This window comes from Adiantum capillus-veneris, chromosome 10 (genome assembly GCF_014529385.1).
Source record: "Adiantum capillus-veneris isolate H3 chromosome 10, ASM1452938v2, whole genome shotgun sequence".
Lineage (NCBI taxonomy): Eukaryota > Viridiplantae > Streptophyta > Polypodiopsida > Polypodiales > Pteridaceae > Adiantum > Adiantum capillus-veneris.
Genome location: NC_140940.1, coordinates 97,984,188 through 98,001,966, shown reverse-complemented (window position 1 = coordinate 98,001,966; position 17,779 = coordinate 97,984,188).

Below are 17,779 nucleotides of genomic sequence, written 5' to 3'. Positions count from 1 at the left end.
TGCTTATGGAATCTTTCTCAATGGAGGAGGTTTACTCCGTCACTTCATTACATCCTGCTATTGGCTCTGAGAACCTTCCATATCACACAAGGTTTTTAATCATACAACAAAGGTTCTTCAAAGATGAGAGTAGACAAAGACAGACGTTACACAATCTACATGTTGTATGATCGGATAAATGGTACATGAATGTACCATTATCTAAGGGGGGGGGGGACTAATGATAGCCGTTTTTCGGCTTTCCATAATTGCCATAGTAAGCTACCTCACCTTACCAAATTCACCCAAATACTATGGCTATCCCTACCATTTCATTGTACATAGGCGTGTGTGAGTTACGGGACTTTTCCCATATCTCCTTAAAAACCCTCAGCTAGCTAGTCACTGGGCTAGTTGAGCCAAAAAAATAAATAAAATCAAAAAAATAAAATATATTATGGCCTATTTGTGTGTAAATATTGCATTATATATATGGCCTAAATATAGGGATTTTTATAATTATTTTGGTATTTTATTTAAATATTTCTACTTAAGTGTGTGTTTTATTAAACCTATATACACCTTCTTTCATCCTCTTACACCATAAGTATATTTTTTGTCAATATGTACATACTCTAACCTTATATTTTTTCTTTATACAAATCACTCCCACATTTTCACCCTCACCCTCGTGAAAACAAAAAATTGATTTCTACTCATTGGTCACGTTTATTATATTATTTACTTGCATACCTTTTCCTCTTTCACCCAAAATAATTCAAAGAGGGACCATATCATATGATTCCAATATCTTTCCATATCCATAACTCCTCCATATTTTTATTATTATTTTTACTCATTATTCTAACACCATGTGCTCATTGAGCTAAAGTCCATGAATAGTTCATACACTAGTCCCACCATGTATATATTTCTTTATTCACCAATAATCCTCCTCCATGCATGGGTCAAGGGCAACTTGGATGCTTTGTATTATGATATGACAAAGGAGGGGCTCACTCTTGGATGCATTGTACAAATTCAACAAAGGAGGGGGCCACTAAAAGACTTTTGCAGGCATAAAAAAAGGCTTTTTGGTGAGAATTTTGGCGCCTATCTCCACTCCGAATTTGGAGCGGTGGTCAGAAAAGAAAATGTAGCCCACGCTCTGAATAATCATCTCAAATTTTTTCATGATTTTTGGAGTTACCAGCGGTGAGATATGATTTTTTGAGTGGACCCCAGTCTGCCCACTTTTCTCACAAGTAGCCCATAGTCTTCTCTCACCTCTTTCCACACTTCTACACACACACACACACACACACACACACGCATTCCTCTCAATCCCTCACTCAAACCTGCACCTTCAATGGTTTTTCTCACCTTCTTCACCATTAACCTCCCCTCTTACTTCCATAGCTCTCATATGAGCTCTCCATGTACATACACCATCTCTATGCCTCTCTCTATTATCTCCAAAGTACAATTCCATTTTAACCCTTATATATATACATAAATTCAGCATGTATACCATGCTTAACCTCTGCAAATCAAGAGATCTCATCAATGGAATTACCATTTTCATCGTGATAATCAACCTTGGCGGCGGTGGCGTAAAGAAGAGAAGACGAAGAAGAAGATCGATAGTCATTTTGAGAACCTACACAAGTAAGTCCAAAACTTCTTCAAGCTTCACCATCACAAGGATTTGCTCACTTCATTCAACCATCTTATTTCAACCATCCACCTCATTCTACCCATTGTAAATATATCATTAACTTTCTAGTGATTACTAACGACTAACATACTAACACAAAATAGCATTGACCTAACCATAAAAGACACCTCACCTCAAGACATGTGTATAGTAACTCTCTCTCTCTCTCTCTCTCTCTCTCTCTCTCTCTCTCTCTCTCTCTCTCTCTCTCTCTCCTTACTTACTTTCACCTTATCTACCATCAATAATGCTCTCTTTTGAGCCCACACCCATGACTTAAGCAGACAAGGAAGGCCCGCAATGTTTTGATATTCAGAAAAATCATAATCCTGATTTGTTAACTTGTAAATTAGGATTTCCAATAATCTTAATGAGGGGTCTCCAACCTATAAATAGGCCCCTCTCCTTCTTGTAAAACAATCTCCAACATCTCACATAGCACCCCAACACTCTATGCGTGAGGAGAGACTTAGGTGTAGCAACCACTTGTGAGCTTCACTCTTGGTGTGAGAGAAGCCTTCAAGCTACACATTGCAAGTGAGAGAGAGTGAGTTCCACAAATCTCAAAACCACTATTGTACATGCTCCTTCATCATCAATAAATTGAGGTTTGGTGCATCAAAGGCGTGATTCGACATTCAAATCTTCGTCCTTCCATTTGTACAATACGGTTTGGTGAATTCAAGGTGACTTGTGTATTTTGAGTTTTTATCGGTTGATCTTGATTTTAGAAAGTGTTTTAGTGTGTTTTTCATTGGCAGTTTTGTGTCCATTGTAAGAGGGTATTGTGGTGAGAGGTCTCCCACACCCTAAGACAGTGTGTGTGTGTTTTGGCAATGATTAGCAATCACTAAGCATCGAGTGAGTTTTGTACAAGTTCTACGATAACATCATAACGAACCATCTCCATTTGCAAGTCACAAATAAGGTATTATGCAAGATCCTTTCCTCTCTCTCTTCCCTTTGCTATAGCTCTCTCTGGTCCATTTCATGTGTGTCTTGGTGTGAGGTTGCTTGTGTGTGTTGTGTGGTGCATCTTCTTGGTTGTGCCAAAATCTCTCTTGTGTCCTAGTTCGCATACCATAACTAGGTGGTGCCCCTATCTTGTTTGGGTTTGGCTGTGGGTTTGTTTTTGTGTTGTGCTTGTGGTTGCCCCAGCCCCAATTGAGCAGCACGTGAGCCTTGAGGGGTGTTTAGAGGTCGCCTCTGTTGTTGCCCGCCCCGGACCGCCTCATCAGTAGGTAGGTGGGACAGTAAATAGTTAGGTGAGGTCAACGCGCACCAAAACGCGTACTAAATAATATCCAAAAAATTCAAAAAAAATTCAAAAAAATTTAAAAAAATCGAAAAATAAAAACGTGAGTGAGGGGGAGGTTATAAAAAAATCGAAAATATTTAAGCGTGAGTGATTGGGAGGATCACTAAAATTTTGATCGGGATCGGGATCATTTGCCCAAGCCCAAGCCCAAGCCCAAGCCCAAGCCTCAGTCTTATGATATATACTAAACTCACTCTTATATATATACCCTACCCCCTCAAGAGGGAATGAGAGCATGTGGGGCAAGTCCCCCACTCTCCTCCCTTCTCTTCCCACTTGCACCCTTAGACTTGCTATTTGGAGCCTAGTTCCCCAGCTAGGAATAGACTGTTTCGGGCTTTTCTAGAGCAAAATAGAACCAAACGGTGGGCTGTAAAGCACAGCGCGTCCCTCCTAGCGATACGCTCGTTTCGAACTATCACACGGCCCATTCCACGACACGCTCTAAAAAATCTAGCAAAAAAACAAACAAAAAACACGCAAAAAACTAGTCACGAGGAGCTTTTTGACACCTTAGGGTATCAAAAGCACATGCACTTACGCTTTGGGCGGGTGCTAGAGCACGAGCATATTGAGGGTGCCTCTGTTCATACGGACACCCATTACCCATCCACGATAGGCTCTAGACCCTCAGCGGGGACACAAGGTAGCACCACCCAAGACCCTAAAATAGCCGCTAGTGATTCCTCCTCCGACTCAGAAATCATGGAAGCATACCCTACCCAAAACACTGAGAGAGAAGGCCATGCACATCCCGAAGCTCCACAGCCTAGTACTAGTATGTTTAGCCGTTTCATGGAAACATTAGGTAGAGCTACTCACTCGGAACCTGATGCAAATGAAGCACATGAAGGGGGTGGGGAAGTGGACTCTCCTTTCACATCACACGTAAACCCCACACCCCCAAAGAGTGTCCATGTGGATATTTTGTCAACTTCTTACCAAGAAGGCCCTGTTGAGCTGCCTCCTTCAGAAGTTACCTCTAGAGTACCATTGGTGACAAGTAAAACCACTGGGAGCAACATTGCTTCTACCTCACAAGAAACCGTTAACACGTCGACTCTAGAAGGATTGTTCATTAATGATCATTGGACATACGACCTCCACGCTGAGGTGTTGACGGATCTACACTCTGGCCACGCCTACCATGTAGGATGGATAGAGATTGTACAATCCACCTCTAGTGCCATGAGCATCGAAGATCAGCAGAAAATGATCTGTAATGTTATCCATGGCATTATTCAATGAGAAAGGCAAAACCGAGGGGTAAATATACTCTCAACTGGCCCCATGAGATTTTTGGATACGAGCAAGGCTCAACAGCCTACTCTATCACAAATGGAGACTCCTCTAATGAGCCCCATGGACCCATCTTACGTCATTTCACCTGGGGTCTCTATGCAATCTGAGCCTCCGAGCGACAACTTTAGCTTCCCTAACTTGGCTCGACCCTCTATTAAGGAAAACACAGTGCTCACTCCAGGGATAAGCCTGACAGAGAATGTACCGATGACATCTACGGTTAGCGCAGTGCCACTACCTAGTGTCGTAGTACCTAATATGGGGCCTCGACCGTATGTGCCTCTAGCCCCTTATGCACACATGGCCCCCACACCTCCAATTGTACCACTTGTTTATGCTCCTCGAGTGCCGCTCCCTAGCCCTTATCCGAGTGGACCTATGCCCGGTTATGTTCCATATCCTGCATCATCCACACATATGCCAAGACCGATACCCGTCCCTCTCCCACATATGATTCCAAGAGTACCTCCACCGGCCCTGCCTCCTCACATAGGTGACTTGGCAGCGTTTACTCAAACCATAGGTCGATCTATCGCAGAAAATATGCGTCATGCATCTGATAGAGAGCCTAGAAGTAAGGCAGTACAAATTGCCAAACTCACGTAAAAATTCAATGGAGACGAAGATGCTAGAGAACACATTGAAGTGTTTGAACAAGTATGTGATTCCTTAGGGGAACGCAACGAACTACATAAGTGCAATGCCTTAAGCTTGACATTAAGTGGGAAGGCTGGAGATTGGTATAGAACCCTAAGGGTGGACGAGAAAACAATCTACCCTACCCTTCGAAGGTTGTTTCTAAAGGAGTACATACGAGAAGGTGTGCTTTGGAGTGTAGCATCTCAGCTACAGAAGGTCGAACGTAAGGAAGAAGAGTCAGTAAGGGACTTCATTAGTCGTCTAAAGCACTTAAACTCTCGCTGCCCTGTAAATGAGCGCTTCAACAATAACCAACTGCTTGATCGATTCATTCGAGGGTTGAGGAATGAAGGAATCTATAATGGACTAGTGATTAGAGGTATCACAACCTGGGAAGATGTCACTGCCAATGCAATCCAATTAGAGGACAACTTGATGATAGCAGGCATGAGGGTGTCTACTGACACGAGATCCACTAGCTCACAAGCCATTGAGTATGAACCCATGACTGCAAAGCCCATTGCCAATGAGCCAAAGGTATTTGAGACATTCTTGACAGACCTTACCAAGGCAATCCAAGAGTCTCTTAAGGATAATCGACCCCCTCAAAATAGTCACATGTATCCAAGAAGGGAGCAACAATGGTGTTCCATTTGCTTAGGTCCACATAGCACCAGTGAGTGCCCTACGTTTAGAGTAAAATTTAATGGAACTTGCAATGCATGTGGTAGGTATGGTCACCAAGCTAAGGATTGTTTAATGATCAAACGTATGATGGCAAATAGACCACCTGTAGCCTGGACGGATGCACCTCGAGCTCCTGTATTGATGCTTGCTCCACCTGTTGAGCAACTACAGCAACATATGGTCCCTAGATCTCAAAATGTTGTACAAGCTACACCGCTACCACCTCCAGTGCTAGGACCGCAGCCCCGGCATCCAAGAGTCGCCCCTATGAACCAAGTGGGTTGCGAGCCATCTAATGCTTATGCAGATGGCTGTGAGGAGGAAATAGACACTAGTATTGCCTACAGACTTGATATATTGGAAGAGTGTCCTATATACTACATGGAAGATTGTTGGGGGCAAGTCAAGCCGGTTTATCAAGCTGCTGCTCTCGCATCCAGAGGTCAAAATATCAACACCCAGGCTAGGAGGCCACCTCTTCAATGCTACGAGTGTCGTGGACCACATCGGGCAGCGGAGTGCCCTATTAGGCTACAAAAGAATGTTGCACAGATGCAAATGAATCAAGGGAGCACGTCTGCAATGCCAATACTCACATGTAATCGTTGTGGCATAGATCACTTGATTGCCCAATGCCCCTATAACCCAAATGCGCTAAAATCACACCCCTAAATTTGGTCGAAATTGCTAGTGTGACATCGCCAATACCATCTGTCGCACCCGCTTATGCGATTACACGGTCCATGCTTCAAGGGCCAGGCCATATCCTCGAAGAGAGAGATACCGCGTCAGCTATGCAAGCAAAGAAAAAGAAGACACGAAGGAAGAGGTCGCAGAATACGGGAAATTCAAAGCCAAGTTCCAAAACAAACATAGGAACAGGAGATGACCCCGTGTATATGAATGACCTCGAGGATGATTCAGATTCAATCGAGACAATGGAGACTAGAACCAATACCACAAAGGGAACGACCGACAAAGAAAACCGTAACATGGAACCAAATGAAAACCGAATAAGAGCAAACCATAAAGAGCCTCTGAAAACACCACAAGTGTTTCCAAATCCAATCCAAGACCCCCAAGATAAACCGCAGGGGCAAAAAGGGAAGAATCATAAAAAGAAGATTGGGACGTACCCAAACCCAGTAGACAAGATTGAGCAGGTGAAACATCTAAGAGGTTTAGTGGAGGAGACTCAAAAGAAACTAGAACCAGAACCCATGCATGTCAAAATTCATGACACAGTGTTTCCCACGCAAGTTCATCCACCCCACATGAACCATAGACCGTTAGCCATATCTAGTATCAACCAAGAAGGGAGTGAGGACGGGACATCAGAAAGTGAGCATACACCTTTCTTGTTGGAAAGGATGTTTAACGAAGGAATACCTGATCCCATTGAGGAATATGAGATTCCATCCTCACTAGTTCCTTGTTAACCCTCACGGCACACGGACACCCTATCACCTACGATGGACGTGTATTATGTATTTGGTAGAGTCAGGTACCGGGCTTGTCGGACCAATAGGGAAAGGTAGAGTGATCGTCGATGAGAGGCGCACTTTAACTTGGACATTCAAGGGATTAGTTGGTTAAGCATGGGCGCCCAAGTGTGAATGGGGTGAGCTCCTATAAAAGCCAACTAAACCTAATTTTTACTCATTCTCTCATTTGTGCAATTGAAGAGTGCTCTTGCTCCATCTCCATCTTCTTCTTCTTCTTCACCTCCTTGTGTGTGTGTGTGAGAGAGAGAGAGAGAGGGAGAGTGTGTGTGCGATCGAGCATTACGAAGGCACGACGGCGGCGAAGCGGTTGAGCGCGGCACGACTGCAGCTTCTTCTTCATCGCGGCGAGGAATCCACCACGAAGGCAAGCGTAGAGCGGTGAGTGACACACCCTTTGTTTTCTTGAGCTTGCTAGTTTAGGCTTGTTGTGTGCTTGGAGCCGTTTGTGGCTCGCATACGGTGTATTGGCAAGTCCCTTGCTTCGACAGTGCGGCAAGGAGCGCACATTTTTGGCGCCGTTGCCGGGGATATGCCCTACATTCCTAGTCAAGGACCTACACCCTACAAAATGCCAATGAATGTTGCCAAACTAGTGGACTTCATGTCTTCTGAGGTCCTAACCACGATCATAGCAAAGCTGTATGGAGATCCTGAGTTATTCCTTGCACTTCAAGCATTCCTTAACGGAGAGCTACGAACGGGATTACCGCAGTTTGCGCAACCAAATAGGCCTGTCTCGATTATGATTGATGAGGAAAATCATGTGCAATCACTTGACTTAGATGGACACGAGTCTGTGATCGAGGTACCCATTAACGAATTAGGGCAGTATTTTGAAGGCGACGAGTCTAATGCGACCCTACCCATCACTACCAAGGAATTAACTATAAAGGGAATTCTTGATGGTGGTGCGGGAGTTAGCATCGTTACAAAAGATTGTTGGGAATCCATGGGAAAACCCCGCCTCAGTGTTACTAACATTGTGGTAAAGATGGCAAATGGTACCATAGCCAAACCTATGGGGATGCTCAAGGATCTTAGGATCAAAGTTCTAGGACACAAGGTACAACATACGTTCATTGTAATGGATTTTTCTAAACACCTTATGTCATATGAAATGATTTTAGGACGACTATTCATGAGGGAAGCACAAATGGTTCATGATTGGTCTAAAAATCATGTCTATTTGCAATTCCAAGACTCTGTCCTTAGAGTGGATTTGGTGACTGGTAAGGTACACCCCTTAGGGAGTAAAACCATTATTGATCATCGCTCTGACACCACAGTTCACTCGGCCCCACTACAATATTGTTACAGTTGTAAGAAGGATACAGACATTGGCCAAGATTCTCCTTACATGGGTGTGTTACCGGGTATGACGGAATCAGACAACGTAGACTGGGTACACCTAGCTGCAACCATAGATACCTGGGGAAATAGAGGAACCACTTGGGTCACACCAGAGGGGGAAGAGGTACCACAAATTGCACCTCTGAACATGATAAGTGCCATACATGCATCTTCTAAGGGCAAGGCAATTGTAGACCAATCTGACAGTGACACCGATAGCTCAATAGAAGACTTTGACCAACACGACTCAGACACGGACTCCCAGAGTGAAACGGATTCTGAATCTCATGAATTAGAGAGTGGAGCAAGTTCAGAGTCAAAACATTCGGAAGGACCGAGCACATCAACCGATGATAGCTCCTCCGAGAGTGAAGAGGACACCAACGAGGACTCCTTTAGTGAGCCAGATCTAAATGCAAATCAAAAGGAGGTCTCAAATAAGAAAAAGAAAAAATTTAAGAGGCGTCGATATCGAGCCAATGTACGTGCTAGGATAAAAAAGAAGAGATCCTCAGCAGAATGGCTCAATTATATAGGAGCATGTGATGCTCATCGTAAATTGGTAGACGATTGGGGTGAATATCTCCAAAATGTTATGTGGTGTAGACCACGACCCCATGACATAGCCCAATTAGAGATCATAGACAAGCCAAAGTTGAGCCGCACTGCAAGGAGGCGTCAAAACCAAGAGTTAGCTCAACAACACAAGAAAGCAGAAATGGAAGCACTGACCAAAGCACAACCAGAATCCACAGACTTGCATCCTGCACCAGAACATTTCAAATCTTACACCACAGGGGAAGGAAAGGTTGTGTACACAAAAGCCCAAAGAATACCTATCGATGGGAATAATGGAATCTATGATGGTCCGGCAATAGTTAAAGAAATAGAATTAGCCGACCCCGGTGAAGAATCAAAACCTATTTTTATTGCCCAAGACCTCACAGAAGTTGAAGAGGCGGTCCTCAAAGAGCTTCTCAAGGAATTCAAGGACATATTCGCTTGGACATACCATGATATGAAAGGTGTTCCACCTTCTGTGGTCCAACATACAATCCCTATGATTAGCACTGCGAAGCCCGTACAACAAAGACCCTACCCGATGAATCCTAAGTACGCAAGGATCATTCAAGAAGAACTAGAAAAGCTTATCAAATGTGGGTTCATATATCCTATTGAACACTCTGAATGGGTGTCTCCAATAGTTATCGTGCCAAAAAAGAATGGGAAACTCAGGGTGTGCGTGGACCTCAAAAAAGTTAATGCAACTACTAGAAGAGACCATTACCCCCTACCATATTCCGAACATGTACTCGAAAGAGTTGCAGGCAAGGAAGCTTATAGCTTTCTAGATGGGTACTCAGGCTACAACCAAATCACGATAGCGCTAGAGGACCAAGCTAAAACTTCCTTCATCACAGAATTTGGCGTGTTTGCATTTCGTGTGATGGCTTTTGGCTTAACAAATGCCCCTGCTACATTCCAATGATTAATAAACACTGCTTTTAAAGAATATTTGAGAGAGTTTTGTGAAGCTTTCTTAGACGACCTTTGTGTTTACCCTTCTTGGAAAGAACATCTATCATGTTTGCGGAAGGTGTTTGAAAAGTGTAGGTTATATCGTATCTCATTGAACCCGTTCAAATGCCAATTTTGGGTCAAGCATGGAGTTATTTTAGGGCATATAATATCTAAGAATGGTATCTCAACCAATGAGAGCAAAATTAAAGTGATTCTAGAGTTACCACCACCAACCAATTACAAGGGACTTCAAAGGTTCATGGGACACGTGGGTTATTATCGACGGTTTATTTTATTTTTCGTTGAGATAGCACGTCCTTTGTACAAGCTACTCATTGAATTTAAATGGACTGAAGAGTGTGACCAGGCCTATGAACAATTGAAGAAAACACTAGCAAGTGCTCCGATTTTAAGGACACCTAACTGGGATGTCATTTTCCATGTGCATATTGATGCATCAAACTTTGTTATGCTCTTGTGGAAAAGGATAGGAGAAAGAAGTGGTTTGATCGCCATGTGAAGGACAAGGACATCAAAGTTGGTGATAAAGTCCTTATGTATGGAGTACGTAAAGAGAAGAAAAAGTTGAAATATGCTCGTAATGGACCATATAGAGTATGTGAAATTACCCCACAAGGTACCCTTCGTGTGGAAACTCTTGATGGAGTTGAAACCATTGGATTCCTCAATGGGAGTAAATTCAAAAGATATTATGGTCCTTTAAGCCAAGAAGAACTATGGGCCATTCATCAAAAGAAGGCCGCCAAAGCACAAACCGAGTTAAAGAAGATACAAGATCAAGGTGAGGCTAAGGAGCGACAACAACGTATAAGACAAAAACGAGAGGCTAACCTTGGAATCACAAATGCATTCCACGTGGAAATCGAAGAGGATTGGTTGGACTCTGACACACCTCTACGATACCCTATTGAGTTAAATAGTGCCTATGGAAAAGTGCTATATAACGCCTTATTGGACACGGGTGCTAAATATAATCTGCTATCCTATGGGGTGTGGTGTCGGTTAGGGAAGCCACCTCTATCTGAGAGTATTATCCAAGTCAAGGGTGTCAACAAGAAAAAAACTACGGTTTTTGGAATCTGACACACTTCTGTCAGTTATGACAATGGATTTATAGCTCAAGACTTTTTGGTCATGCCTACTGGAACTATGGAGGGTAATATAAACCTAGGACGCACGTGGATGATAGCCACCAAATGCACTATTGATTGGGGGACTGGGGGTGTCACAATGCAAAAACCAACTCTTATCCCTACCACTCAAGCCATAGTCCCTGAGAAGGTAACAATAGGTGATGTAAAGATTGACCAAAACGTCTTTGTACAGGATACATCTTCATATCATCTCATCCTTGGACAACCCTACATTGTGGGAGTTCAAATGGAAACAAAGGTAATGGACGATGGGTCAGCATATGCTAGGATACGTAGCAAAGATGGTAAACGTGCTGTCCAATTTCTCACAGTTTGTGTAAACCATGAAAGAAATCGTGACAACCTCAGAGAACATCCTCTACCAAAGGTAAGCAAAGAGTTTCATGATCATAGAGAAATGATGGCTTTTGGCCAAGTACCATTGTAAAGCGGGATTGCAGTGGTATAGAAAGAAAAAGGGTCTGGCTTGATCCAAAAATAGGTGAAACTTTCTCGATGAGCTCCTTGGTAACAAGGAATGGATCAGTATGTTTTACAAAACTTGAAGATTTGAAGAGATATGAGAAGCAATATGTGCATAATGTACAAATAGGCATGAAAAAGAGTGGGTTGCTAAAGCCTACTGAAAATGTTTTGGGTTTGTGTGAACAAGTTTCTTTTGTAGATACTATGGGTGAGCTTGATGCTATAATGAGGTCTAGTTTGCATCTTGAAAATGAAGTTGTGGAAGTTTGCTCTATGGATGTATCAAGTAATAGAAGCCTTTAAAGAAAGCCAAACAGTTGGCACAGAAGTCCATGTTGAAACTAAATACAAGAGTGTAGCAAAGAAGGTGAAACCAGTAGCTTCACCCTTACCACCCAACAACAGGGAAAAGATTGAACAGGCTTCTTTACAACCAAGTTTGCGGAATCCTAAAAAGATCGGGCATACCTTCACAAAGGAGTCCTTTCAAGAGTTGCAGATTGGTTGCGAGGAGTTTCTAACACAAGAGGAGACAAAGTGCTTCAAAGAAATGCTTTCAAAGCATGGTAAGGCTTTTGCATTTGAGCCACATGAGATAGGATGTGTTGATCCTTATATTGTAGCTCCTATGGTAATTTTCACAATACCTCATGTGCCTTGGAATCTGCGGCCTATTCTGGTTCCAAAGGCTCATTTGCCAAAGTTAGTAGAGCTACTGAATGAGAAAATCAAAATGGGAATCTTGGAGCCTTCTTGTGCTCCATACTCAAACAGGTGGTTCACAATTCCAAAGAAGAATGGTTCTCTACGCTTCATCCAAGATATGCAACCAGTGAACAAGGTGACAATTAGAAATGTAGGTACAGGTCCAATTGTGGATGAATTTACAGAGGCGTTTGCAGGGAGGACAATCTACTCAATGGGGGATCTCTACTCAGGGTATGATCAATTTCAGCTTGCAATCGAAAGCAGATACTTGACAACCATGAGGACACCTTTGGGTTTGGTAAGGATGTGTACCTTGCCACAGGGAGCAACCAACTCGGTTGCACATATGATGAATGGGATGAATAAGGTCTTACGTGACTTTATTCCTCAAATCACAATGCCTTTCATTGATGATTTTCCTATCAAAGGATGTGAAGAAAGTGACAAAGATGAAGCTTTGGATCTCAAGGGATGTCGCAGGTTTGTGGTAAATCACATAAATGATTGTGATAAAATTTTGTCTAGGTTGGAAGAAGTGAATCTTACATTGTCAGGGAAAAAGTCTATGTTTGGTGTCAAAGAAGTGCTCATTGTGGGGCACATGTGCGGGCCATATGGTAGGAAACCTTGTCCATCAAAGGTAGATGCCATCCAAAGAATGAAAGAAACATGCACTAGCATCACTGAGGTTAGAAGGTTTCTGGGAGCATGTGTCTTCTATGTTATTTGGATTCCACATTATGCACATGTAGCTGATCCTCTTTATCAGCTGCTTAGAAAGAATCAAAAGTTTAAATGGACAGAAGCACATGTAAAATCCATGAAAAAGCTAAAGGAGTTACTACAGTCAGCAACGACTTTGAGAAAGGTAGACTATGAGTGTCAAAGGCCAGTGATTGTGACAGTAGATACCAGTCCTACAGGGATTGGATGGGCAATAGGGCAAGATGACAAAGAAGGACACAGGTATGTGGTAAGATTTGGAGCAAAGGTACTAAGTGCTCGCCAAAGAAACTATCCACAGATAAAGAGAGAGTTATGGGGTATGGTTACAGCCTTGAAAAGTGGGAAAGAGTACCTAATTGGTGCATGTGTGGTTGTAGAAACAGATTGTCTACCACTTCTTGGGATGATTACAAGCTGCTCAACACCAGAAATTGCTATGTTGCGGTGGATTGCCTACATTAAGTCCTTAAATCCCGAGTTTAAGCACATTGCAGGTAAAGACAATACAGTGGCAGATATGCTATCAAGGGCAAGGTATGAAGATGAGTCACAAATGATTGATGAGGGAGATGATGTAGGCACAAAATTCTATTCTATCTATCATGTCAAAGGTAACAATGTCTGCATGACTAATTCACTTGAATTGTTCTTGAAAGATCTTTATGAAGGTGATTGGCTTTCTATTGGAAGGTACTTGAGTACTCGAACAAAACAGGATGATTGGTCTGAACAAGAATTCAAGAGGATACGCAGGAAAGCATATGGGTACTTTTTAAGGGATGGTTACTTGTGGAAGCATCCTAAGCAAAAGGGTGCTACACCACAACGGGTTATATGTAAAAAAGAGACTCAAGTAAAGCTCGTGCAAGAGTTTCATGAGAGTCTATGGGCTGGACACAGGGGTGTGTGGGCAACCTTCTCCAAGTTGAAAGAAAAATACTGGTGGAAGGGTATGTATAAAGATGTATCTCAGTTTGTAGAGTCATGTGTAACTTGTCAAATGTATTCAAATGTTCGAGATCGTGATGGATTGCACCCTACATATCCACTAGCCATGCACTATAAATGGGTTGTGGATCTAGTCACGATGCCTTTAGGACTCTGGCAGATGAGATACTTGGTTCTTGCACGAGAGGACCTAACTAACAAGGTTGAAGGAAGAGCATTAAGAGCTAAGACCACAAAAGCTGTGTGCAAATTCCTTCTTGATGAGGTGATTTGCCGTTATGGTTGTGTGGGAAAAATCACTGCAGATCGAGGTGAACTGGATGCCGAAGAAGCAAGGGAGTTCTTTTCTAAATTAGGGATCAAGCTTTCTCTTACTACAACTTACAACCCTGAAGGCAATGGAAAGAGTGAAAGAGGGCATCCTCCTATCATCAAAGCTTTGGCCAAGGCTTGCGAAGGAAGAGTTGGTGAGTGGCCAAAATTGTTACCATATGCTTTATGGGCTGATCGTACAACACATAGCTCAGTAACTGGCTACATGCCTGCGAAGCTAATGCATGGTCAAAAGCCAGTGATGCCGATTGAAGATACAATTCCCACATGGAATGTACTACCTTGGAAAGAGGGGCTTAGTAGGGAAGATCTCCTTGCACTGCGTATAAGGCAGCTAAAGAGAAGACCTAGAGACATTGAAGCTGCAAAAGAACGACTCAAAAATGCAAGGTTGAAAAACAAGGACTATTTTGATAAGCGACATCGACTCAGGAGCAAAGCAATTGACAAAGGTGACTGGGTTTTAGTGTATGATAGTAGCCTTGATAACCAGCACACAGTCATGCGTAAGTTCTCAAAAAGATGGTTTGGACCGTATGTTGTAAAGCATGTGCATGAAAATGCTACTTACAGCTTGTCTGAACTAGATGGTACAGAAGTAAAGATTTCCATTGTAGGAAAAAGGATTAAAATGTTTAAGAGAAGAGGAGACAATGATCTAGAAGATATTGATGAGGAAGAAGAGAAAAACACAGGTGAAGATCAAAGTGAACATGAAGCTCTGGAATCATCCAGTGAAGAAGAAGACAAGGAAGATGTACAAGAGGTCTAATCTTACAAAGAGACAATGTGGCACATACTGGAGGATGTGCAGGTTTAGAGGGGGTGGATGTCGTGCTGTGACACGTACATAGTGGGAACGCATGCTACAAGATCTATCTTGTATTTTTTTAGATACATAATTATATTTCCTATAGTGTACATATGTATATTTAAGTATAATAATAAACCTTCTATCTCATCCTATTATTTTTCTCAAGGGTAACCTATCCTTACTTTACCATCAGAAAATACTATGGGAAAAGCATCAATAGCTCCGCCTCTTTAACTTGGGGCAAAAATCATTGATTGTTTATTTCTACTATTTCATTATCATCTCACACCCTAGCTAGATCCTATATCTAGGATAAACTCCAATATATATATATTCTATGTATTTTTTATACTTTTCTTATATTTCTTTTTAAATAGCTACTAGGAGAGAATCAAATCCTAGTGGGACACTAGGTGGCATGATTTCAAAGATACACTTATTTTAATGCATTATTGCAAGAATGATTACAAAACTTTGTCAAGGAGCAATGTCATGCTTTCATATGGCATGAGGTGTCCTTTGGAATTAAATGAAAGTCTAGGCTAAGGAGACCACATGAAGACTTTTGCTGCCATAAATGGACCCTATTTTGATGAATTTTTTACACAAGGTTCCATTCCGAATTGGAAAAAAATTTTAAAATGAAAATCGTAGCTAATGAGCTGAAGTTTTTGCCCATATTTTTACTTTTTTATTTAGAGCCACGGTTGAGGAGATATAATCAAAATACTGGACCCCAGTCTGCCCACATCATGCAGGGACAGCTCATTTCCAACTTTTCCAATTCCTGTTCACACTAGCTCCTCTCTTCTTGTGTAAACCCTTGGGGGTTCCCTTCACCTATAAAAGGGGACCTCTTCTTCCTTGGAAGGAACTCAAGCATTCAATCCATTGATGAGAGGAATTCTTGAGGGAGTGAGTAGTAATGCCTAATTGTACTTAGCCATTAACATAAGCCCAAGCCTACACTTTTTCCTAGAAGAAGACTAGCCATTCTTGCAACAAGCTAACCTTGGAAGATCAACTCTAATCAAAGAAGGTCTTACACTTGGTGTATCAATCAAAGTGGATTTTTCCACTCTTCTTCTCTCTCCATCAATAATGGTGTCGAAGGGTTTGTCAAGTAAGATGTGTTCTACATTGATGTTTTCTTGATTTCTTGTTGTTTTCTTTCTCATCTCTAATCCAACATATATATATATAATCTCATCTCTTTAACCAAATCTATCTCTTTCACTCTTAGTAATTCATCTTCTCTACAAATTTTAGGTTCTCCTTGCTACAGGTACATCTCTCCCCGCAGTATCATTATTGCCTACGGGCAAGAATAGGGCTTGGGAGGGAAACTTCTCATCTCTTCTCTTCTCTCATATCTACATTTCTCACATACTATCCTAGATGAATAACCCACATGATGATAATTTCTATCGCTTTCACTCTGTACGATCTATTAGAATTAACGTATGGATTAGCCGTAAAATACACTTTCAACAACGTATAGTGTTTCTCTTTGGCCCAGAAAGGCTCAATGAAATACTTCTATCACCGGATCCCATCATACTACCTCTCATAGACTATAACTTTTCTTTTGACATAAGCGTAGTTATCTTGTTATGAACCAAGAGGATTTGTACACACAATTAATCCCAATCACTAGACAAAATATGTATATTATGATAAGCACAAAACTACAATTCCAAAGAACAATTCGTAGCCTATTTGGTCAGCCAAGATTGAATGCCATTAATTCATCCATTAACCCTTTCATATTACCCATGATACAATATGACCATAGCCTTGATGTTTTCATCTTCGTATTGTTTTGACATTCTCTTTTGCGTTCTTTCTTTGTGTGTGTGTGAGTGCAAGAGAGAAAGAGTGAATCTTCTTTGATTGCACTTCTTTCCAAACCCTAGTCTTCATGGCATCTATGGTTTAACTCCTTCATATAGTTTTTGTTGAGTTCTCTCACAAACTCTCACAGCCATAAGCCCGGTGCTTTCCTGGCAAGACCGCAAATTTCTCGACATATTTTTGGTGAACCCGACGCGAATCTGCTAGGGTGAGAGTTTGTGGGTAACCATGGGTGATCATGTTGAGCAACAGGGTATGCATTTTGACCCAGCAACAATGCAAATGTTTCAAGCATTTGCAATGTTCATGCAACAACAACATGCTACTGAAAGAAGGGAGATTTCAACAACGAAGGCCATACAAACGGTCGTCAACAGAATGGATCAGTTCAATGGAAAATATGTAACCAAGTACTTACGCGAGTATGTGAAGGAGATGGAGCTGCATCGCGTGTCAGAAGGTGAGATGATTCAAAGCTTTGAGCTAGTCGTTGCTCCAGAAATTAGGGAGCATGTTAGGGCAATTAAAGATGGGCATGGGAGAAATTGGGAAGAACTCAAAGTAGCTTTAAAGGAGGAATATTTCATGGAGGACTCGGAGAGAGTGACCAAAAGGACATTCTTAGAATGGGTAGTCAAGCCAAAGCAAGGACTATCAATAACAGAGCTACTTAGGGAATTTGAGCGGCGCTATGCACAACTCACTAGGACAGAAAGGGCCACACTAGATGCAGAGAAG